At 44.9% G+C, this 18,717-nt stretch overlaps 1 non-coding gene across 1 annotated transcript; it reads right to left on the bottom strand.

Annotated features, from left to right (window-relative positions):
* Positions 1-14,343: 14,343 nt before the first annotated feature.
* Positions 14,344-14,467, bottom strand: LOC142449730 (U6atac minor spliceosomal RNA). Its single transcript, XR_012784845.1, has one exon. It is a non-coding gene; the product is annotated as a U6atac minor spliceosomal RNA (small nuclear RNA).
* Positions 14,468-18,717: the final 4,250 nt, after the last annotated feature.

Raw genomic sequence — 18,717 nt, 5'->3', positions numbered from 1 at the left:
AGCCTGTGGAAGTATTTTTCTACCTTGATCACCCAGAGAACTTCTGCTGCCTTGGGAACAAAGTACAGCCAGCGTTTCCCAGCTCCCACAGGCTCACGATGCCAGGAAGCTGCTTCTCCGCAGCGAAAGCAGCAGGCATCAAGTCTACAAGCTTGCACATAAAAGGATCCATTATCCCGGGAGCCAAATGTCACTGCTGGAATGACTTCCAAATGCTGCCAGAGAGAACATTATTAATAACGGTAATGATAATAAGAGGGATCATAATAACACAGATTGAATTTTAATTTATATGACACCCAAGCTTCCTTCCCAGTCCTGGGAGGGAGTCCCTCTCACAAGAGAAGGGATAATGTACAACTCCAATTGCAAGAAAAGGTGGCACAACAGGGGCCGCGTGCCAGCCTGTGGGGCACGAGACATGCATTTTCCATGTTCCTATTTGGACTCAAAGTATTTGACAAATGCCCCCGGGAGTGTAGGAGAGAAACCTCCCCCAGTGCCATGGACTTGGTGTCTACACTGGGATGCTGAGAGCAAAAACATGGCTCTGAGGGGCTCTGTTTTGAGACCAAGCCCACTGGCTTCAAGCCCAGTCCAACGCATAGCGGCCCTGGAGGGCGGTTTCCTTGCTTCCTAGAATTGGTGAGACTGTAAATCTTTACAGGAACAGACAGCCTCATGTTTCTCCCACAGAGTAGTTGGTGAGTTTGAACAGCTGACCTCGAAGTTAACAGCCCCAGCACTTGCCCTACTGTAGCACACGCCCGGCCAATGGTCAAACATTGGGAGTGTGAAACAATAGTAGTACGTAGAGTCGGCGGTGTGTGTTAGGGCTTGGGAGTCCCTGGGTGGTGCACATGATCAGTACACGGGCTGTTAACCCAAAGGTGCCTTGGAAGAAAGGCTTCTTGATCTACTTCCCAAATAACCAGCCAGAGAATCCCCTAGGAATCAAAGGAGCACACTGACACCCAAGGGATCCGAATGAGTTTGAGTAGACTCACTAGGAACTGATGATATTTGGTTTAGAAAGGCTTCCATGGTGTTGGCATGGGGGCATTTCGGTTGGCTCTTTTCTGTGGTGTTTGGCAGGGGTACACTGGTTAGTGTCTAAAAGTTTCCCATCTTTTTTGGTTGCTTGTCTCCTGGACACTGACTTGTGAGTAGTATCATTCACTGGACACTTCTCCTTGTGTTAGGCTGGGTTGAGTAGAGACATAAAGACAGCGAGACTCCTATATGTGTAAGAAAGAGCTTTCTATCCGGAAGGAATTATATACCAAGGAAACACCCGGCCTAGTCCAACCCAAGTCCAGACGTCCGATACTAGTCCATCAGTCCCTCTTCAGACTCGCACAGTCACATGCAATGGTGCAGAATGCAGGGAGATCAGAGGCTGGAGGGTGCAGAGCCATCTCCAGTGTCGGTGGAAACATGGCAGGGTTCCGGCAGCTCCCAGAGTGGCCAGCCAGCACGGAGATGAAGGTAGAGAGGAACTTGGACCCTCCTTATGAGATAGCCACACCCAAAGGAGGCACCGTCAGACTGTGGCCTGATTGACAGGTTAGATACCCCATACACTTTTATATACCTTTAAGATGACATAGAATTGTGTAGCTGCCACACCTCCCATTTACCAATACGTGTTGTTATTTCTGGGTTATGTCTTCTTCAGATGTGAGTCTGAGATAGCTTGAGTCTTTGTGTGATGTCTACAAACAACAGAGAACTGACCGCCATATTGTTTCTTGGGTCCTGGTGTCCTGAATCAGACAGCCTCTCCCCGGGTTTTCTTAGCGTCTTCTGATATTTGTTTTATATATATAATGTCCAGTGTTCGTAGAGGTCCACACAAGAAAGAATAGGAAAAAAGAACACATCCACTCTCTCTTCTCAAAAGTGCAAGTTCAGCAAAACCATTAAAATAATTTATTTCTTTTTGGTTGTAATATGTACAAACACACACACATCCTCTTAGAACTTGTACAGGTGCAGCTCAGTGACTGATGGCAGACGTGTCACCATTCTATCTCGGTCCTTATGGCTTTATCCCATTGACTGAGGCTAGCTGCCTCTTAGGCTTTTCCTCCGAGACCTAGAGGAGCAGTTGTCAGTCTATCGAGGATGCATACACAGTTAATACTTGCTGGAAGCAGACATTCATTAGTCAAATTTGTTGTTTTAACAATGGCTACATGGGTAGTTTCAGTTCAAGATTGAAAGATTATTTCCAGGCATAGAATTTGGATGTCCCAAAATGTCCAATGGATTCAGAATATGTGATTTCTATACGGGGAGCTGAAAGTTCTATTCCCTGAACCTCTTCCTTTAGATCAGAACCCATCTCTTGGGTACTTGATTTTTTAAAAAGTCAGTAAGGGTAGCCAGGTGCATCCATTTCTTCTGGTCTCAGGGTATGGGAGGTAATATTTCATGGAGGCGAATAAATCCGCTTATTTCCTTGTCCAACTCTTAAGTCTATTTCCGCCTCAGCATAACCATTTTAAGCTAGGTGGACCCGTGAATACATTTATTTTTGAGGCAGAGAAATTGGAAACTACGATTCCTGCCTGCTTGTTGTCTTAGAATGAGATGGGACTGAGGCAGGCTATTATTACTTTACAATTAATCAGCATGCAATCTTTCACGGACCAGTCTCCCGCAGGCTGCCATTCTGCAAGGTGCCAGCCCTTTCTACCTGGAACACTGATGCTAAACTCAAGTGTATCATTGGATCCTAAGCTATCATGGCCAGCACACATGGTAAATAAAAGGAATAAAATATAATAAGTCACATCCTAAAATATCCCCAATAAAGTAAGGATGTAAAAATAAGTTGAATCTTACTTACCAAACCTGTGGCACCCCCATCATTAGCAAGTAATTGTTCCACGTTCATCCTTCCATAATTTTTATTTTTCAAAATTATCCCACAACTTGATGAACTGACATGAGTATATATATATCTTATTCAACTTACATGTCATATATATGTATACATATACATATATGCTATGTATATGATATGTACATGTATATAGTACTAATACATGAAGAAGAATATGGCATCAGGATTGGAGGAAGACTCATTAAAAACCTGTAATATGACCATGACAGGAACCTTGCTTGCTGAAAGTGAAGAGGACTGAGGAAGCACTCACTGAGGAAGATAAAACACTAGGGATTTCAGTATGGATCACACTTCAATATAAAGAAGGCAAAGACAAACAAAACAAAAAGACCACACAGCCGAACCAGTGAGTGACATCCTGATATGTGGAGACAAATAAGCGCCTATATAAGCGCCTATATATATATAAGCGCCTGATATGTGGAGACAAATAAGCGCTATATATATATAAGCGCCTCTGGTGCTGGTTGAGAGCCTGGCTGCTAACCGATGGACAGGCCAGCAGTTGGAACTCACCAGACAGTCCACAGAAGAAGGTAGGAACAGTTGGCCTCCTTCAAGGTCTAAAGCATCGGTTCTCAACCTGTGGGTCGCCACCGCTTTGGGGATCAACCTTTTCACCGGGGTCGCCCGATTCATCACAGGAGCAAAATGACAGAGATGAAGTAGCAATGAAAATAATTTTGTGGTTGGGGTCACAACATGAGGAACTGTATGAAAGGGTCATGGCATCAGGAAGGTTGAGAACAGTTGGTCGAAAGCTTTGGAAACCCTGGGAAGCAGTTCTGTGCTCCTCTATAGGGCCTTATAGGGTCTCTATAGGGTCGCTATGAGCTGAGCCTGACAACAGTGAAAAACTTGAAAAAAAGTATTAAGTGAACTAACACTATTCCGAACACTAGGTAGTTATATGTAATGTTATTAGGTGAATTGGTGGCAGATTGGAGAGAGTCTGCAGGAGGGTATTGGGGGCCAGTTAGGAGGATGTTCAAATAGTTGTCGTGAGGCATAATGATGGTTTAATAGGTTCGCGGTGGCGAGGGCAGGAGAGAGGGAAAGGGACAGCAGTAAATCAGGATATTCGGGACTGAGGGATTAGTCAGAGTGCGTGGGAAGGACGTGGAAGGAGATGGAGGCGCCTAACATGAATGTTTGGTGGACGTTGGGGTTATCAGTATATCAAAAGAGATTCGTTAGGCATTTATCGCAATAAAGGCAAACACTTAGTAGGTAACTTTTATATTTGAACACAGCAACACTAGATCCCGACTTCACCCTTATCTTCACTCTCAGTCTGCGGGGTTGACATCTGATGGCTGCTTTTTCCACTTTTCATTATTGCAGCATCTGGAAGAACTAGAGGATGGGCTTCTGTATAAAGAGGAGCTGAATCCTCTGAGTCACAGGGATGGGCGACCTTATCTTAACTGATAAAGTGTCCTTTAACTGGAGTTTTTCTCTTGCTCCATTCTATTTTCTAATAGCATTTAAGACCAGGTTCCCTTTTCTACTCCCTCTTTCCCATCTAGGTCATTAAGAGATTGTTTTATAGGTGTCTGGAACAGCCTGTGCAGGGAAGCAGTTCTCTTGGACATTTAAAGGGCTGGAGTTGCTTAGAAATGGAAGTTGCCTTACAATCATTAAGCAATCATTGAACTAGGCATTTTCCATCCTCCACCTTCCTGATTACCTTGTGTTATGTTTGAGTAGCAAATAGCTAAATTAAGTTAGAGTAACACAAATTTAAAATGTATACTTCATTAATGAGGAGTAGGTTGCAATGTAAATTTTACAACTAATTTAGAAAGAATGCCATTTCGAGAACAAATTGTCAATTTTTTGCTCCCTTCACTTGAATTCAGACTAGGGAAAACTAGTGTTTTAATTACAAGCTAGACAAATACAGCCCGTGAAATCTTGTTTAGTGAGTTCAGATTTAATGAGCTTTCAGAAAGCGGCAAGAAGGAAAATGATCATTTATTTATGTGAGTTTTGCTTTTTGGCTCCTTGTGATTACACTTGTTTGGTGCACTTCAACATTACGTCTTAACGGCACTTTCCCCATAAAAGGAAGAAAGATGCCCAAAAGCCAATACTTGGGAAGAGTATCCTGACTCCTGGGCTGGAAACAGCCTCCATCACCAGGAGCAGAAACAGCAATTGGCAGCCAAGACAGTGCCCCATTTCCTCTCTTGTTGTTGAGCTGTGAAGACCTCTCTTTGGTAAGACATGCTTTGAATATGTTGTGATTTTACATACTTTGGATATGGTCTCTCCAGGAGAGACCATCATGCTTGACAAGGTAGAGGGGGCAACAAAAGGCCTCCAACCAGATGTATTGACACAGAGGCTGCAAGAATGGGCTCAAGCATAGGAGGACTTGTGAGGATGACTGAGGACTGGACAGCGTTTTGCTCTGTTGACCCCGTGAGTCAAAACCAATTCAGTGACACCTAATAACAACCACAGCACAGACTGTTGAGAGGACGAACAGATTTGTCTTGGGAGAAGTACAGTCAGAGTGCTCCTTACTTGCGGGCAAGGTTGGCAAGACTTCCTCTTACACACTTTGAACATGTTGTCAGGCGAGACCAGTCCCTGGAGAAGGAAATCATGCTTGGTAAAATAGAAGGGAAGCAAAAGAGAAGAAGACCCTCAATGAGAAAGACTGACCAAAAATGGCTGCATCAGAGGACATACACTGGCACAGACAGGAACCGGAAACCCACGGAATCCAGGACAGATGATCCCTTCAGGACTGGTGGTGAGAGTGGCAATACCTGGAGGGTGGAGAGAAGGTGAGGTAGAAAGGGGGAACCAATTATAAGGATCTACATATAACCTCCTCCCTGGGGGATGGACAACAGAAAAGTGGGTGAAGGGAGAAATTGGAAAGTGTAAGACATGACAAAATATTAATAACTTATAAATGATCAACGGTTCATGACAGGGGGGAGGGAGAGGGGAAATAAGGAGCTGATACCAAGGGCTTAAGTGGAAAGAAAATGTTTTGAGAATGATGATTGCAACAAATGTACAAATGTGCTTGACACACAATGGCTGGATGGATGGGTTGTGATAAGAGTTGTATGAGCCCCCAATAAAACGGTTTTAAAAATGGCTGCCACAATGGGCTCATGCATCGCGACAGTTGTGAGGACGGCGCAGGAGCTGGTGGAGTTTGGCTTTGTGGTGTACAGGGTCTCTGTGAGTTCCAAGTGACATCACGGCACCTAGCAGCAACAATGCACCGCCTTCTGGATGTTCAGCCGGAAAGAAGGCGCGCTGTCCCCACATAAGGATGGTTTGAACCCACCAAGCACTGTGTGAGAGAAAAACATGGCCGTCTACTTCTGTGAAGATGCATATCCTTGTACACCCAGAGGGCAGTTCTACCTGGTCCCATAGGCGGTGATGTGCTAGAACTGACTTGATGATCACAAGTCTGGGATCCCAAGCATAACTCCACGTTTGAAGAGATTCATGTCAGTTCTTGGTGTTAAGGACTCACAGGGCGTGTTTGGGAGCATGCTAGGATGAAGCAAAAACCCCAAAGCAGAGTATCATTGCCAATGTCTGTTAAATTCACGTTAACAATTCTTGTGCATTACTTTCTTCAAGAAGAAAGGGTGAACCTGTGGGATCAAAAACTTGTAGATTCAAAATATCACTGCTTTGTCCTGTAAGCCTTTGCTCTGTTCTCCCTCTATTTCTAATCGCTTTGACTTTCAACAACAGCAACTGCTTGTGCCACCCTCCAGGTCTGACTTTTGTGCCCTTACTTGTGCCCTACTCGCTGACCACTGACCTGTGCAAATTAACTCAGGAACCCCCCAGAAAGCCTCTGCTGATCGTCCCCTTCAGTTTGCATCCAATGGCCCTCTTTATGCGCTCATGGCTCTTAGGAGTCCCGGTGCTTCAGAAACTCGCAAGGGCATTCCTACCCTGTCCTGTAGGCTCTCTGAGTTGGTATCGACTCCTTGGCAGTGAGCTTACCTTGAGTTTTTGCTATCATTGCTCTTAGCATTTAGAGCTGTTTATGCTTCCAGCTTTTCCTCTGGAGAGCCAGCCACGAATCTTGTGGAAAATGCCACTGGCATAGAAATAGACTCCTGCAGAGGGAGGCCTGGTGGAGCCCTGATGGCAAAGGGGTTTGTGTTGTGCTGAGATCCACCTGGTCGGCAGTTCTAAACCACCAGCAGCTCCAAAGTAGAAAGACAGGGCTTTCTGCTCCCGTATGCAGTCACAATCTCAGAATCACGCAGTCTCAGAAGACGCTCACTGTCCGCATTGAATCGATGGCAGTGAGTCTGAGTTTTTGAGGATGAGGCCTCATAGTTTGAATCTTAACACCCCCAGAAAATGCCATGCACCCTCTGAACTACTTCTCTGCATTGTGTGTTGCTAGAACATGGGACAGCTCACCTAAGCACTGTGCGCTTGGCTGAGTAGCGCGTGTGTTTGAGGAGGACATTACACAATCATAACTGAATGAGTGAGTGAAGGAATGAATGAATGACAATGCCCTCTGGACCATCTGAATGAATGGCTCTCCCCCCAGCACCCCCAGGGGACCTCTTCAAGTCTAAGTTCTAGACCATCTGATGTGTCTTACAAACTCTCATCTTTGTCAGCTGCACTTGCCTTTGCCTTTTCTCCTGTTTAACCTTCTGGACTCTCTCTTGGAGGTGAGCTCTTGAGACTATGAGAACGTGCTAGACCGCTCTTTCTTTATTGGGCTTGTTGCTTATTTATTTATTTTTCCCATTTTCTTCTATCGAATTCTGTAAGGGTTTTGTGAATGAATGAGTTTTCTGAAACAAAACCATTCTTCTTGAACCCCATTGGTGCCACTAGCCTTTCCCTCTGGGCTGTCTCCTGTCTGCTCAACACTCCTGCAGTTTTATTTCCCTTTCATCATTCTTTCTGGACACCCCACTTTTCAGGCTCTGCCCATATTCTCTTCTTTCTTTTCATTTGAAGTTTTTCTCAGTTTTACTTTGTTATTTTGTGGGATTTTTTGGTGGTATATTTTTCTGCATATGAAACCCAGGAGAGGTAAACCTATTGAGACAGTACCTGGATTAATGGTGTCTTGAGGGTATGGCATGGAAGGTTGGGGTGGGCGGGGGCAGACGGGGAGAGGGAGAAGGTTGGCGGGGGAGGTTGGGGGAAGAGGAGCTAATAACCATGAACATGAGAAAGAAGAAAATGTTTTAGAATTGATTGTGGTGATGATTGCACAATTCTTCTTAACATGATTGAAGTGTTGAGTTATATGATATGTGAATTATATGCCAATGATACTGTTAATAAAAATATAAATAAAACCATGATAGCAAAAAAAAAAAAAAGAGAGAAAGAAAACAAACAAAAACATTCAGCCAAATCCAGATCTGACTCTTCCTGGAGACTTCAGAATGTATGTCACGGGTCATTACTAATTAGATGTCCTGCTTTGAGATATTACCATTTTCATGGAAGCCACAGCCTCAGCTGCTGGCTTTGACTTGTTCCAAGACTGGGTAAGGAAACCTCCAATTCCTGCTTGGGATGCAGGAAGTCCTCATGGGAATAAAGTTAGACTCCTCACTGCAGATGGCTTGGGGGACTGCACCCTCCCAAAGGACTCCACAGTTGGATGTGCCAGTTGGGCAAGAATAGTCGCCTTTCCAAGGCTTTGTGGCTTGGTAACGGGCACTTTCATTGAATCTGCTTACGTTGTGGTCACTGGTTTGAAAGCAGTCCAGGTTCCTGGTGATAAACTGTGCTTCTGTTTGACAGCTGGGCTTCGGCAGGTCTGAGGGATGGTGTGGTTTCAGGCCAGGTCTGGGTGAATCCTGTCTCCTGTTCTCCTGGTGAGGACAACCTCAGTGGGAAGCCTGGTCCTCCCCTCTCGGTGGGTGTGGTCCCTGAGGCAGATGACAGGAATCATTAGGGCTGGTGGCTCTAGATCTTTGCTTGGTAGAGCAGAACATTCTTATATGTGACTAAAAACATCAAGGACATAGGGGCGTGACCAAGAGTTACCAGAGGAGAGTGCGGAGGGGAGGCAGCAGTGAGGTAGCAGGAGGCGACAGTGGAGAGAGAACCAGGTTGGGCGTCAGACTCGGCTATAGATTCTGGTGCTGCCGCTTTCTCCTTGTGTGATTATGAGTTGATCACATGGATTCAAGACCTCCTTTTCCAAATTGGTAAAATGAAAATAATAATACCTATCTCATGTGCTTATGTTCATTTTCCCTTTGCTCCATTGAATTCCCCTGTCCTGTCTATTAGGACCTATATCTGGTCCATGAGCCCCAGTGGCATAAGGGTTAGACATCGGCTGCTAACTGCACGGTTTGCAGTCTGAGATCCATAGCCACTCAGCAGGAGAGAGACGAAGCTGTCTACTGCCATACAGAGTTACAACCTCAGAAACCCACAGGGGCAATGCCACCCTTTCCAAGAGTTGACAGGAGCCGAATCCATCAGGTGGCAGTGGGTTTGGTTGAGTTTTTATGGATCAAATTAGGAACTCTTCTGTGGAGGATTACAAGCTGGGCTTTTAACCAAAAGGTCAGCAGTTCAAATCCACTGGCGTTCTGCTCCAGTAACGGTTTATGGCCTTGAAGACACACAGGGAAAGGTCTGTTATATCCTATGGGGTTACTATGAGTCGGAATGGACTCAGTCGCAGGGGTGGGGTAGGTTAAGCTTTCATTCGCTAACTGGAAGGTTGTTGGTTGGAAACCACCATTTACCCCACACACACAAAAATGAGGTTGACTGCTTTCTTACATATTTGTAACCTTGAAAATTCTGTAGGGCAGTTCTAATATTTCATTTAGGGTTGCTGTTAAAGTGAAGCCAATTCTAAGGGAATGGGGTTTGTTTTGTTTCTTAGTATGGATACAATAAAAGTAGGGGAGATATCTTGAAATCATGCCGGCGATAATTTCCTCTAAGTTTTTAGTAGTTTCCATTGTGTTAGTAAGATTCTTACAGATACATGGGGTTTGAATCACTTACTAATAATGTGGCCTTAGGCAAATGGCTTAGATCTTCTGAGTCTTCTCTCTAAGATGGAAACAAAGGGGGCCTCAGAGGGCTGATGGGAAAAGTAAAAAAGATAAAACATAACATTGAATACTGAATAACATTGAATATTCAAATCTAGAAATTAATAATGAATTATTTATCCATATTATTTTATTTTTAAGATAATTTTATTTGTGGCTCTTACAGCTCATACATACTTCAATTGTATCAAATATATTTGTACATATGTTGCCATCATCATTTTCTAAACATTTACTATTTCAGTCCTTGGTATCAGCTCCTCTTTTTTTCCCCTCCTTCTCCCATCCTTGTGAAACCTTGATAAATTATAATTTATCATTATTTTCATATCTTACATGAATGCTTCTGGTGTTTGTCTGGGGGGGGGTTGTTATGCTGTGATCATTATGATTGGTTCCCCCTTCTTCCCTTTCTTTCTCCACCTCCCCCCTACCCTTTTGGTATTACTACTCCCATTTCTGTTCCCGAGGAAGGTATCTGACCTGGACTCTATGTTTCGTGAGCTCTTATCTGTACCAATGTATATGCTCCGGTCTAGCCAGAACTGAAAGGTAGGACTGGGGTCAAGATAATGGGGAAAACCCTTAAAGAACCAGAGGACTATTGTGTATTTCATCAAGTGCTATACTCTACCCTGGTTGACTCATCCCTTCCTTGTGACTTTTCTGTGAGGGCGTGTCCTATTGTCTACAGATGGGCTTGGGTTTCTGCTCCAACTCCCCTCATTCTCAACAATATGTTTTTTTGTTTGTTTTGGGGTGTTCTGGTGCGTGTTACATGATTCCATCAACACCTCACGATCACACAGGCTGGTGTGCTTCTTCCATGTGGGCTTGTTGCTTCCCTGCTAGATGACTGCTGTTTCATTTCAAGCCTTTAAGATGTTATATCTTTTGATAGCCTGGCACTATCAGCTTTCTTCACCACATTTGCTTGTGCACCCATTTTGTCTTCAGCGATCATGCTGGAAGGTGAGCATCACAGAATTCTAGGTTGTTAGAAAAAAGTGTTCTTGCATTGAGGAAGGGCTTGAGAAAAGGCCCAAAGTCTGTCCACTTCCTCAATGCATTGCCGTATAAATATATGTTCATAGGCCAATACCTCTATTTTAAAATTAATATATTTACATATGTATACACATGTTTATTGCTCTACAAATATCTTTGTTCCAAGGTATTTCCTCTGTTATCTTACCTTCTTTCTGCTCACCCTTCTTTTGCCTCTTAGTAATTCTTCTCAGCCAGATTGCTGTTGCTCCAACACCACCGGAATCTCTACATCCTCTTCATTGTTGGTTTTAATTCCATAGTTGGCGCCCTGTCTATGGCGTTACTTGCTCATTGCTTCCTTCCCCTGCCTCCCCCTCCCCGGAAGTCCTTCCAGAACTATTGATCCTGTTGCTTTCTTCTCAGGCTTGCTTCCCACGGCTATCTTAGATAGGTAGGCAAAACAACAATAATGGAGACAAAAATAAAAAGAAAAGATTGAAGAAAAACAGACAAAATAAGCAAAAAAAACCCCCAAAAGCTACATAATTCCAGGTATATCCACTGACCTTTACAATTATCTCCCCACTGGTCCTGGGGGATTCCAGGAACTGCCCCTCCGAATCTGAAGTCTATTTTGGGGGCTTCTCGGGGGTTTATGGCTTTGCTTTGCTCCTGTTGCTGATCTGTTATGTTCCCTTCTTGGTTCACCCTACTGGAGATGGAGTGTGTGGGGAGTGTTAGACCAGACTTACTCCCCGCTGTGTGTCCCCAGTATTGTCCTCTGTCACAGCCTGCTCCAGCATGGGGACATCATACCTTGAGGTGTTGTTGACCCTACAGTTTTCACTGTGCCTCAGCAGTTCCATCTAGGGACATCATCCTCAGGGTGCGGTGAGTCAGTATGGGGCCTAGTCCCTCACTCTCTCTTTAACCTTCTTGATTTGCTTCCATGTAGGCATGGCAGGGCGGCTCCTCTGACCCCAACCTGTAGGTGTAGTGTTACCCTCTGTAGCATACATTCCTAGGAGGGGTCAGTTTGGCTCTGATTGGGGCAGCCCCGTAGACCTCTGTTCATGCGTTGCTCTATGTGGTTACATTGCCCTCAGGTTGAACATGCCATGGTGGGATCTGCACTCACACTCGCATTTCTGTGGAGACATAAACAATACCCTCCCCCTGGATATATTTTGTTAGTGCTATGCTCCCCCAGTGCCATCAACTCTCTTTCCCCGCCTTTTCTTGCTGCCCCCCTTCCCGCCCTTCCCTATTCTTTGTGTACATCCTTGGGCTTGTCTGGTTCCCCCCCACCCTCCCCAGCCACTGACTGCCTGTACCTCAATCCATATATTGTGAGATAAGTGGCGTTTATTCTATATCTACTATGCTGATTGTACTTATCTCAGTGGACTAATGTTGTGCTCATCCTTTTGTGATTGACTAACTTCACTTATGAGGTGGTATGCTTCATGCTATCATCAGTGCTTTTTAGTGATTCGTAGTACTCCATCACGTGTATGTGCCAGAGTTTTCTAATCCACTCGTCAATCAATGGAAATTCAGGTTGTTTCCAATTCTTTGAGATTGTAAATTGCGCTACAATGAACATAGGAGTGCAGATGACTGGTTGTTGTCTATTTCTTACCTCTTGTGGGTATATGACCCGTAGAGGGATTTCTGGATTGTAAGGCAACTCCATTTCCATTTGCTTTAAACATCACCAGGTCACTTTTCACAGTGGCTGTATGTATCTACATGGCCACCAGCAGTGAAAGAGAGTTCCTGCTTCACCACATCCCCTCCAGCATTTGTTGCTCAAAAGCCATGGTTCGCTTCAGGACTTTGAAGACCCTAGGCGATATATCTTTTGATAACTGGGCACCATCAGCTTTCTTCACCACACTTGCTTGTGCACACATTTGTCTTCAGTGATCGAGTCGAGAAGGTGAGCATCATGAAATGCCAGTGTAATGGAACAAAGTATTCTTGCATTGAGGGAGTACTTGAGTGGAGGCCCACTGTCCATCTGCTACCTTAATACTAAATCTATAATATATGTACATAGATATATTTCCTGATCATCATATATAAATATATTTACATAAGTATATGCCTGTATTTAGGCTTCTAGTTCTTTCCTCTGTTTCCTTTTACTTTCCTCTTGTCCCACTATCATGCTCAGCCTTCATTTGGGTTTCAGTAATTCCTCTTGGTGACATTGCCCTTGATCACTCCTTACCAGGCCTCCTTGCCACTGGTTTTGAATCACTCATTGCTCCCTTCTCCCTGGGTTGGTTAACACCACTTCCTTTCCCCCACCTCCCCTTGTCCCATGTCCCCCGAAAACCACCAGTCCCATTGTTTTCTTCTCCACATAGCTCAGAAGCAATGAAGCCCACATGGAAAGAGCATACCATCCTGTGTGATCACGAGGTATTGAAGGGATCAGATAGCAGACAGCAAAAACCAAAAATATCATCATTGCGCGTTCACCTTCCCCATACAAATGCTGAAGACAAATGTGTGCATAAGCAAGTGTAGTGAAGAAGGCTGATGGTGCCAAATTATCAAGAGATATAGCATCTGGGATCTTAAAGGCTTGAAGGTAAACAAGCGGCCATCTAGCCCAGAAGCAACAAAGCCCACATGGAAGAAGCACACCTGCCTGTGAGATCACAGGTGTCAAAGGGATCAGGTATCAAGCACCAAAGAACAAAAAGTCCTATCATTGTGAATGAGGGGGAGTGCAGGTTTGGGACCCAAGGCCCATCTGTAGGCAACCAGACATCCCTTTGCAGGTGGTGGAGGGAGAGAAGAGACGAATCAGTCAGGGTGCAGTGTAGCATCAATGACACATACAACTTTCCTCTAGCTCTTAAAGGCTTCCTCCCCACCCACTATCATGATCCCAATTCTACCTTACAAATCTGGCTAGATCAGAGGATGTAAACTGGTATAGATAGGAACCAGAAACACAGGGAATCCAGGACAGATAAACCTCTTAGGACCAGTGGTGAGAGTGGCAATACTGGGAGAGATGGTGGGGTAGAAAGGGGGAACCAATTATAAGGATCTACATATAACTTCCTCCCTGGGGGGATGGACCACAGAAAAGTGGGTGATGGAAGACATCGGACAGTGTAAGATATGAGGAAATAATAATAATTTATAAATTATCAAGGGTTTATGAGGGAGAGGACAACGGGGAGGGAGGGAAATAAACGGGGAGCTGATACCAAGGGTTCAAGTTGAAAGAAAATGTTTTGAGAATGGTGATGGCAACAAATGTACAAATATACTTGACACAATGTATGTACATATGGATTGTGATAAGAATTGTATGAACCCCCAATAAAATTATTTAAATAATAACAATAAAAAAAGCCATGGTTAGAGGCCACCACGTAGGTGGCAAAGCCTTAACCATACACCTGTTTAAGGCTCGAGGGCACCTTCCACCCTTGTCAAAGCGAGTGCTAACCTCTCTCCTTTTCTACAACACTATCCACATTCTTTTATAAGGTCTCTTCAATTGATGTGCGTCACCTTATTAATCAGAAGAAACGCCAGTGAGGGAGAGAAAGAGAGCTGGGGGAGAGCGATACTGATTTATAGGTCCTCTGACACTAGTATACTTACAAGAAAGTTACCTGAGAGAAATGTTCCAACTTTAAGCCTGGGCTCTCTCATCTGTCCACTAAGAATGAAAGATCCTTGATTGTGGTCTTCTGAGGAGCATTAGCAAAGGCATCTGGGAAAATAGGAAAGCCTAATTGTCTTGGGCAAAAAGAGCGCTTGCTGGTCTTTTCACTTTCTCCGTCTTCCCTTCCCCCTTTCTTCTCATTTCTTCCTTATTTTTGCATGACTTTACTTTCACTAATTACAGCGGTAATCCAATGGAGTCTTGGTAGCACTTTGAATTAGGCTGTGGGCTGTTAAGCACAGAATCAGTCATTCAAACCCCCGGTTTCTCTGAGGGAAGAACATGAGACTGTCAGCTGCAGATGCACACTCTTGGAAGCCCAAGGCCACTAGAAGCTGGAATCAGCTTGATGGCAGTGGGTTCCGTTGGTTGATTGATCACCCCTCCCTGGTATTTGAGGTCCTCCTATGTATAATTTGGCATTTAAAAAAATCATTCTTTTGGCGGCCCTTCTTGATACTATTTTTTTAACCTGGGAAATAGTTATGTTTTCTGAAAATGTTTTTGATTCTTCCTTTATATGAAAGGGCTTTCAAAAAGCTTATGAAAATGGCCCAACAATCCTTCTACTTGGTGTCTGTACTGAGAAATGAGACCTAGCGTAACACAAATGTACATATATGCACCCTCGCTTTCACAGAAGCACTATTCACAGGAGCAAAACTATCAAAACAACCTACCTGTAAATGCCCGTCAGTGGAAGAATGGATAAACCAACTTTGGAGTCTACAGACAATGTAATACTCCAGCCATTGAGTCAATTCCAAATCATAGTGACCCCAAGGGACAGAGCAGAAGTGCCCTGGTGGGTTTCTGAAACTGTAGAAAGCCTCACCTTTCCCCCACGGAGTGGCTGGTGGTTTTGAAGTACTATTCTTGTGGTTATGCATGATCCTGTATTCCATCAGGGCTCCTCTCAACGCAGTACTAGCTTTCATTAAACAATGAGGATAGGCCTGCAAAACACCTCACAACATGGATGGATTTAGAGGACGTGCTGAGTAAAATGGGTCAGTCACCAAATATTGTCTGGGACCACTATTGTAAAAAGTTAAGGGCAGGTTTCCACACTAACGGTTATTAGGGTTGGGAGGGGAGGGGAGGGGATGTCACGGGTTTGAGAGTAGACACATGAACTTGACTGAAAAGGAGGATGAAATCAATAAGGGGAGAGTTAGCCACAAATGTTAAAGGCAGGAGATGATACAGGGATATGTGTACAAGTGAAAGGCAATGGAGGGAAATACCATTCGTTGCATGCACAATCCCACAACAATAGTGGTCCATGAGTAGATGCTTGGCTAGATTCCCAGGCTGAGTGGAGGTGGAAGAGAGAGTAGATTTATGCCCACAAATATGTATCAGTTTGACAGTGGGGTTTACTTCTGCTGTAAATACATCCATGAATGTGGCAGAGGTTCTGGGAACAAACTTATGAAAATTTCCCTGACATAACAAAGACCTTGAGGAAATGAGTCACGGGGCCTGGGGAATCAGCAGCACAGTCTTGAGGACACCAAGGTCAATGGGCATCACCCTGTTAGCAAAGACAAGGTTAAACGGTGTCCTTCTGTGAGCAGCGGCTGGGCTCATGACAGCTCCTAGGTGACCATGAGAGGGCCAACCATTGGTGTCTCTCTCTCTCACAGAAAGAAGAGTGGCAAAAATAAAAGATTGATGGAAACAATTAGCCCAGTGGAATAATGGCCCAAAGCAGTGGTTCCCAACCTTCCTAATGCCATGACCCTTTAATACAGTTCGTCATGTTGTGGTGATCCCCCAACCATAACATTATTTTTGTTCCTACTTCATAACTATAATTTTGCTACCATTGTGAGTCAGGCGACCCCTGTGAAAGGGTCATTCGATCCCCAAAGGGGTCGCACCCACAGGTTGAGACCTGCTGGACTAAAGGAACAGCAGTCTCCCTGGCCCTGAGATCAGAAAGAGTACATGGTTCCCAGCTACACGAAACACTACTTGAACGAGCCATTGAGAGAGGGAAACAAAAGCGTGAAATAAAACTCCACGTCACGAAAGGGACTGGCCTTCGTGGTCAGATAGAAACTGGTGGGACTCCTGAGACTATGTCCCTGGTCACCACTCAGGCCTGGGATGGAAATCACCCCCCTGGCTGAGTTTTCAGCCAAGCAATCATCAGGGCAGGACCACGCCAGGTAGGTGCTCATGCCTTAGGGTGATCCTTCAGCAGAGACCCAAAGGGCAGCACTTCATCAAGCACAGCGTTCCGAAGGGTTGGGAGAGACAGAGCGACAGCAATAGGACACAGGGAGTAAGGGGAGAGGAGCCGGTACGGGGAGGGTTTGCTGTGAAGGAGTCCTCATGTCGCGGGTCAAGCTGCTCATCTGCTACCCCCTCTGCCCCCCCGTCACCCAATTCACAACAAATTCTTGTAAGATAATGTTCAGTGAGAGATGGAATGAAAAGTTAACAGCATTGTGTTCCACTTTTTCTTTTTAAGCCTCCTCATACTTTGGCTTCTTTCTGAGATTCTTGTTTATTGCTGCCGACATTTCTCTTCCTGCCTTCCACGCCTCTTCATTTTTATGTCTTCTGGGGGAATGCCTTAACCTAATTCTTCAGCAGTACGAACTCTGTAATCAATACTCTCTATTTCCATGATTACAGGGAGACAACTTCAATGATAAGGGAGCTGGAATTCCCCAGTGGCATCTTTCGTTAGGATGATTTGAAAGTCTGTTCCCGCTGGCACAGGTGGGTCCCTTAAACAACTCACCTATTCCTATTTGACCCTGTGAGATCTTTCAGGGTCGGGAGCTCTCATGGGTCATGATTTTTCTATAGGGAGGGACCTCTGCCTCATTCCTTTTAATTGGTAAAAATAAACTCAGCCTTTCTCAGGCGGTCCCCGGCAGAGACAAAATAGTCTGTCCATAGTAAAAGGTGGAAAGACAGGGAATGAAAGGGGTGAAAGGAAGAAGCGATCGTGAAAGAAGAAACAGCACTGGTGACTGGCGGCACGATGGTCCCACTCTCACCAAGGAGGCCCTGGAGCCCGGAGATGTGAAGAGTTAGGTTGAGGAGGCAGAGCCAGGATGGAATTAGGGAGACTTGGACCCCCCTCATCATCAAACACGTCACAGACCCTGTATCTACCCCACCTGCTCCGTGCTTTCACTAAATTAAAAAGGAAGAAAAATGAGCTTTTTTAAAAGTGGGGTTATGTGTGATTAAATGGCTGTTTTAAAAATACACAAAAATATAAGTATCACAGTGTGTATACACACATATATTATTTTATAAACAAAATAAAAATATTAATTTGAGCTCTTTTCTTTCTTTGCATGCCAGTCTGAAGCCAAAAGGTCTTTCTGCACACATGCACTCCCTGCCCTGGCTGGTTCAGTCATCTTGGGCTTGTGGGGAATTTTTCTGGTAGGAAATCCAAGAGGAGATGGCCAGATGCTTTGGCAAAGGGCAGTTGGTAGACTTTTCAATGGAAATAAATCACAGTGATTGAGGCATCCTGTGAGCAGAGGTCTTGATGGCAGCAAAGGGGAGCAGGCTGATGTGTCTGGAAAGCTCGTGACTTACTGTGTGGAGGGTGAGGGATGGAGTGAAATGGCCAGCCCCACACACCATGGGAAGTGGGCCATCACTGTCATCCAGCAGGCTGGGCCAGACACAGCACTGTTCACTGGGCCTCAGACCAGGCCGTCAATATGATTATGATTTGGCAGACATTGGTTCTCTGAAGCCATTCCAAGCCTGGCCCAATCACGGGAGCGTATCATGCAAACGAGCTGGGAGGCCAACCGTTCTAGCCCCTTCATTTTGCAGATGAACAAACTGAGGCTCATGGGAGAGTAAGGAAAGCAGGGATTTGGCATGAGACTAACCTGTGTGGGGGCTATGGACTGTTTGATGCTGACCTGTGACCTTGACCCTGTCCTTCCCCGAGCCTCTGTCTTCTTGTGTCTAAAATGATGGCAGTGTGACCGTCTCTATGGGGTTGAAGGGTCTGAAATTGCCAGCTGTGGAGTGCTGGCAGAGGCTCTGGCATCGGG

Source organism: Tenrec ecaudatus, chromosome 5 (assembly GCF_050624435.1).
Source record: "Tenrec ecaudatus isolate mTenEca1 chromosome 5, mTenEca1.hap1, whole genome shotgun sequence".
Lineage (NCBI taxonomy): Eukaryota > Metazoa > Chordata > Mammalia > Afrosoricida > Tenrecidae > Tenrec > Tenrec ecaudatus.
The sequence above is the reverse complement of the archived record's forward strand: the minus strand, read 5'-3'. Positions and strand labels throughout refer to the sequence as shown.